The 6000-nt window shown below is 37.1% G+C and overlaps 1 protein-coding gene across 1 annotated transcript in view; it reads left to right on the top strand.

Annotated features, from left to right (window-relative positions):
• Window positions 1–487: 487 nt before the first annotated feature.
• SEMA3A (sema domain, immunoglobulin domain (Ig), short basic domain, secreted, (semaphorin) 3A) overlaps window positions 488–6000 on the top strand; it is a 241125-nt gene continuing 235612 nt past the window's right edge. Inside the window, exon 1 of the mRNA XM_014964076.1 lies at window positions 488–502. The gene's annotated coding sequence lies outside the window, so the exon portion shown is untranslated. The remainder of the gene's footprint in view (window positions 503–6000) is intronic.

Below are 6000 nucleotides of genomic sequence, written 5' to 3'. Positions count from 1 at the left end.
GACTTATGTCTGAGGCTTGCCTTTATAAGGAGATGTAACTTCATTTCAATAAAAATTGATGCATTTAGAGGCTTGCAGGGAGAGGGAGGAGGTTGGTTTTGTTGTTGGGGTTTTTTTCCTATTAATAAAACAGTCCTAACAAACGACAGTTGCAAACCAAGATGACTTCACTTCATTACAGCAAAAAGGCTGATATTTTATACAAGAGCTATAAGACTGTGTTTTGTCACAAGCCCCCTGCCATGTACTTTCCAAAATCATACTGAATTTAGAATGTTCCCTGTTACATAGTCAAGGCTTTGGATGCTTTAAAGCAATGCTATGGTAATTGATTTCATTCTTATTTACTTTTCAAAAGATGTAGCTAATCATTTATGGGTTTTTTATGTAATTTAGTTGTATTTTTCAAATTTTAAATTATTTTCCTCTAGGGGTATCAAAAGAGACATCAATCAAACTGGATAATTTTGCTTTGACCGTTAAACACTTGTGGTTGTGTGAGGTAAGCTCTTTTTTTTTCTTTCTTTTTTTAATTTTTTTCTTTTTTCTTTTTCTTTTTCTTTATTTTTTAATATGTATTTAAATAAGTTAAAACTAACTATTCATTCCTGATTGTTTCCCAGTAATGAAAAATTCTGTGTACTATGTCCCTGAAAGAGCCTAACTAATACCCTGAAATTTATAGAAAGAATTAGAATGCTAGTTTTGATTAATTTTCTGTTAAAACCTCAGCTAGAAGTTCAAATAGACACAGCTGATTTGATGGAAACAGATACTTACCGTGCTTATAACAAGACATAAGTGCAGTCCGTGATGTGCCCTGCAGTTCTGTCCCTTGCTATGTGTCCTGACAATGACATGCCTACTTACTGAGGTGGGAACTGACTCATTAGGATGTCATTTGTGTGTTCTGGTTTTATTTGGGAAATTTCAGTGGACAGGCATGCCAGGGTCCCTGGGGAGCTGGGAATCGAGACTATCGTATTCCTGCCTCAGGGTCAGATGTGTTCAGAGTGTGAATGTGTGACAGGACCATAGCTACACTACAGCTCTGTACTGTAAAAGCTGTTTTCACACCTGGTAGTCTTTTTGTTCTGGAGGAAGCAACATTTCCAAGAGTTCACCCTTGCAAGTTAAGCTCTTGGCTGAATATTTGCATGTTTGAAATAGTTTCAGGTGTAAGAGCTCAGGTACTGCACCTATGATTGATTTGAGAAGCACAAACTTTGAAGGTGAAAACTTCAGATGGGAAAGAAAAACTGTAAGCCCTTTTAATACCCTCACAAAATCTGTATGTATCTGGAGATTCATTACTGAATGTCCCTGGATTTTTTAATGCTCCCTTTTTTTATAGGGATTGTAACTGACTGTGGGGTAATTTCACTGGTGTGAACTCTGGAGTAATTATGATCACTACTCACATAGGTTTCTCTCACAGAGGTAGTCCTTGAGTACTAATTTTATTTAGATACTCTGAATTATTTTCTGGAGCAGCTTCTTTTACCTGATTGCAGTGTGCTCATTGTACAGATTAAACCTAATGCCACATAGTATGAATACTTGTTTCTAGTTGCATCTTTTCAGTATATGCTTTGGTGAAAATACTAAAGCACTTCACCTCCTTTTTTGGAGAATTTTGCTCCTCACCCTATGTATCAGGTGCTGCCTATGGAGCAAGGTGCACCAGGGTCGTCTTATATTCCTGTCCTTTTCCCTGGGAGTTACATTCACAGTGGGGGGAAAAAGGAGGGGAGATTCTCCCTCCTCTGCATGACCAAGAAAGAGTTATGATAATTTAGCCCTAAGTGTTTAAGCCATGGTCCAGTGCTGCTGAATCTAACTGAGCTTGGCATCATTTGAAGGAGTTTGCTGAAGTGTGAAAGACACTGACGTGGCTATGATTAAAAAGTATTGAAAAATTATAGACCACACTGCAAGAGGCCCTTGTTCAGGTGGATGAGGTCAAGGCAGGTTAACACACAAGGAACACTTTTGTAGTTGATGCTTGTGAACATCAGGCAAAGACATATTAAGAGTTGTTTCATCGGGTGTATCCTCTCTTTCTCCTTGCTGGCCAGACTACAATTGGCAGAACAAATTTTGCAGTCATAAAAGTTGATCTTGTTATTCATATTTTTAGAAGGGATTACACATTGGCAGGAGCCCTTCTCTGTACCTACTTCTCTTTGTCCTATGGCTATGATGTAAGTTTTTTATTCATGGCTGGCCAGGAACCTGAATAATAACAGAGAAGAAATATACAGAATGAGGTATATTATGCAAGCCCACAGAAAAAACAGGTGATTAAAATTTGAGAGGTATGATAAATTTTAAGGAGGTTCCTGCTTTCTTGAGCAACTGTTTCCATATCTTAATTGTACCTATTAAAAATGTAATATAAAGTTTTTACTTGGGGTTCACTTAAAAGTAAAAGCTGTATGTTAGCAAGTGGCAATCTTCCAAGTTAACAACACTTTGGGATGGGATGAATGTCATGTCCAACACTCTAGAACTATGATTGACCCCAATGTATAAATATTTTTTGATACTCAATAATATTTTAGTCCCATTTTCATGGCTGTATCCCAGACTATAGATGAAAGCTAAGTATCTCTTCTCTTTTCTTGGCAAACAATGATGTCCTGATTTTTCCAATCTAAATTGCCCTCCAGGGCACTAATAAAACAAGTCATGGCTCACAAAGTAAATTTCCTGTGTACTAATTGAAAACGGTTTCAAATTTATTAGGGTTTCAATCATCTTCCCAAGATCTAATGCTTATGCTCACAGTAGTCAATATGACTGTTAATATATTTACCTGAAAGGTGAAAGAGGTATTAAAAATAGGTATTTTCAAATGGGAAGGGGGGGAGATAAAAATAACAAAACCAGAAACCCACACATTTCATATAGTTGAATGTGGCTTAAAACAACATCTGAAACTGAGCACTCATTCTCATGAAATATTTGGTCTTATTGTACTGCCAAAACCTTTCTTATATGTGTTCCCAGATGCTGGCAGTAACGCATGATCTACTAGAATTTGCTGGTAGACCTTGTTCTCAGATGGTAGAAAAGGCTGGAAAGTGACAACATTGTTTTCTTCTTTCTGCAAGGTTTCTTTTAGTCCTGTATAAACTGCAAGAGATGGAGAGAGAAGGGCTGTTGAAATACTCCAACTTTCTCCCCCTTCAAACCACACCACAAAGAAGTGTAAGAGCTATGCAAACCATCCCCCAACAACCCACAAAGAGTCTGCCTTCTACTCTGTGCTTCCTCTCTCCAAAATATTGTACTGGGAGGGAGGGCACTTGTCAGATTTTCTGGCACCACATTTCATAGCAGAGTTCCTCTAGCAAGAGAACCACAACCTCTTATGCAGCCTGAATTAATAATATGACAAAAGCATTTGGCCTCCATGTGGATGAGGGCTGGCTGGAAAACTGGAACTCTGGTTTCTGAAAGATTTCAGGGCTTGGGGATTTGTTTAATTTTCTTCATCATGCTAAATCAAATTGCGTAAAGGAAAAACAGGATAGGAAAAAAAAACCCAAATCCTTACCTTCCTATTTTCCTAGTGATACTGATATGTGAATGCTCTAAAATAGCTCAGTAGTTATGAAGACCACCTATGATTAAAAAAGTAAAACAAAACAAAACTTTTTCTCTCATGCCTCTGATAAATCCTAGAATAAAATCAGTCTCTTTTCATTCTCTTTTCATTGCTTTTATTGCAATTGTTTAGGTTTGTGAAAGTTCTTAAATATTGGGCGAGAGTTCAACTGGTTTGATGGTGACAAAAGAATGAAATTTCTATAGAAGATCATTCTGTATCTCAGGGAATGTTGAAGTGCAGGAGACTGCAGTTCAAATCTCACCTCTTTTTTTTAGTTCATGGTGATATCTCAAGAGGGGGGATGGGGCAAAACTCTGTTTGTGAAATGTCTCCAAGGATATCGCTCTCTGTGTTCTTTATATCCTTGGGGAGATAAAGTCTTTCTGGTTGCTGTCCCACATCTGCATAAATTACCTTTACTGGACCATGACACATGTGCATTGAATGTCTGTTCTCGTTTTGTCTAAGTAAAAGTACAGTCAAAGCAAATGTACTCCTTTGGGATATTCTGTGATGGATCTATCTGCGAAAAGTTTCAAATAAAACTTTTCTTGAAAATTATTAGTTTTCTTTAGGAAGAAAACAAACAAACAAACAAAAAAACCCCATTTTGTTCTGACAAAAAAACAAACAAACAAACAAACAAAAACATTTTGTTCTGACGAATCATAATTTTTGGATAGAAAAGGGGCTTCTCTGGTGAAGTCCCAACCAGCTGTAATGCAGATGTCCCTTGCTCCATGTATGTGTCCTGATCACTGCAGTTGAACAGCAGTCCTCATGAGATGGGTTCCAGCACTGGCTGTTGTTTGTATGTGCTGCCATACCCACTGTACCTTTCACCCACCCTGCCTTTCCCATCCCAACACAAGAGGCAACACTCAGTCTGCAAGCACTTTTTTATTTAGCTCCAGTTCCAAACACTGTGGTTTGGGCTCCTTTCTGCTTACAGAGGTATGTTCTCAGCTAGTATACCTAAGGGGACTACATTAATATCTGCTAGCTATTTTATCCAGCCATAGTTTCTCTGTCAAGATTCATGTTCATGGCAAAGACAGCAGAAGACCAGATGAGCAACAGTTGCAATGCTATAAACTAATTCCCAGATGTAGAAGAGACTAGTTGTAATGGCTGTATTGTACATGTGGAAATTAAGTCTAAACATACTGCAGTCCCCATACACTTGTGAGCCAATTAAAATGTCAATCACGACAGCAGCTTAGTAGATACTGTGTTTCTCCTTCTGTTCTTTTGTATGCATATCATTTTGGTGTGTTCATGATAGTTTATGAAAAAAAAAGAAATAGAAAGATAATGTAGTTATTTCATCATCATATGCTTTCTGCTATGCTTAGTACAATACTACACTTAATTCCAAGAATTTTAAGAGATACCCATTGAACTCCAGTAGCTATAATCTTTCACACTGTTCTAAGCAGTAGTTGCACTTTTTCAGTCTTCCATACTAGTATTGTCCTATAAAGCTGCAGTAGATAATTTATCATTTTACAAATGTTAGAATATATAATCCATGTTCTTTGCAGATACATCTTTTTTCTTGACAGGATTGTATTCCAGAAAGATGGAGTACAGAATCATGATGTGATTATGAAGTCTGTCAACAGTCAGATAATGTCTAATGGGAAAAATCTCGACAGTCATTCTGTAGATTCTCCCAGATACGAGACTAGTTTTTATTCAAATGGTTCGACAGTCATTCTGTAGATTCTCCCAGATATGAGACTAGTTTTTATTCTAATGGACAGTTTATACAGAAATGACAACAGGTCTGATTGTCAGTTTTATTTCACATCAGTGTGGGAGAATAAAAGAGCTTCAAAGTTAGTATCAATTATGTCCACTTTTGTACCAGTTACAGTGACTGAAGCGTGTAAAGGTATTTGTTGGCTGGAGTTTTGTATTTTAAAAATCTAGATGATTAAAACTAAATCCTCTAAAAATGGTTATTTTACCTTCATCAGAGAAATCAGCATTTTCAGTCCTCCTTTGGGGGAGAAAAGATTATTTTAGAGGGTCCTGTGGTTGTGAGAAGAAAGGGTCACAGAATCACTGTCCTGCTGCTGTATTCAGTGACAGGCTGAAATCTTTCAGTGATGTTTAACTTCATAAGCAAGTTTGTATTTTCTTTGTCTCTAGAAGGGAAGTATGCTTGCACCAAACCCATAGTCTCAGTTACCCAACATGGAGTTTATTGAAAATGCTGGCAACTGGATGTTTTTCTTACACCAAAGATTCAATGACTTATGTTTCTAAGATTTCTTCTATTTCTGCCACAAATTTTGATGTTTTATATTCTGGTTACAAAGTACTATCAAGTATTTTCCACTCCTCACACAGTGTGCATCTAAGGTATTTTCTTTTCC

This window comes from Calidris pugnax, unplaced genomic scaffold (genome assembly GCF_001431845.1).
Source record: "Calidris pugnax isolate Ruff unplaced genomic scaffold, ASM143184v1 scaffold44, whole genome shotgun sequence".
NCBI lineage: Eukaryota > Metazoa > Chordata > Aves > Charadriiformes > Scolopacidae > Calidris > Calidris pugnax.
The sequence above is the reverse complement of the archived record's forward strand: the minus strand, read 5'-3'. Positions and strand labels throughout refer to the sequence as shown.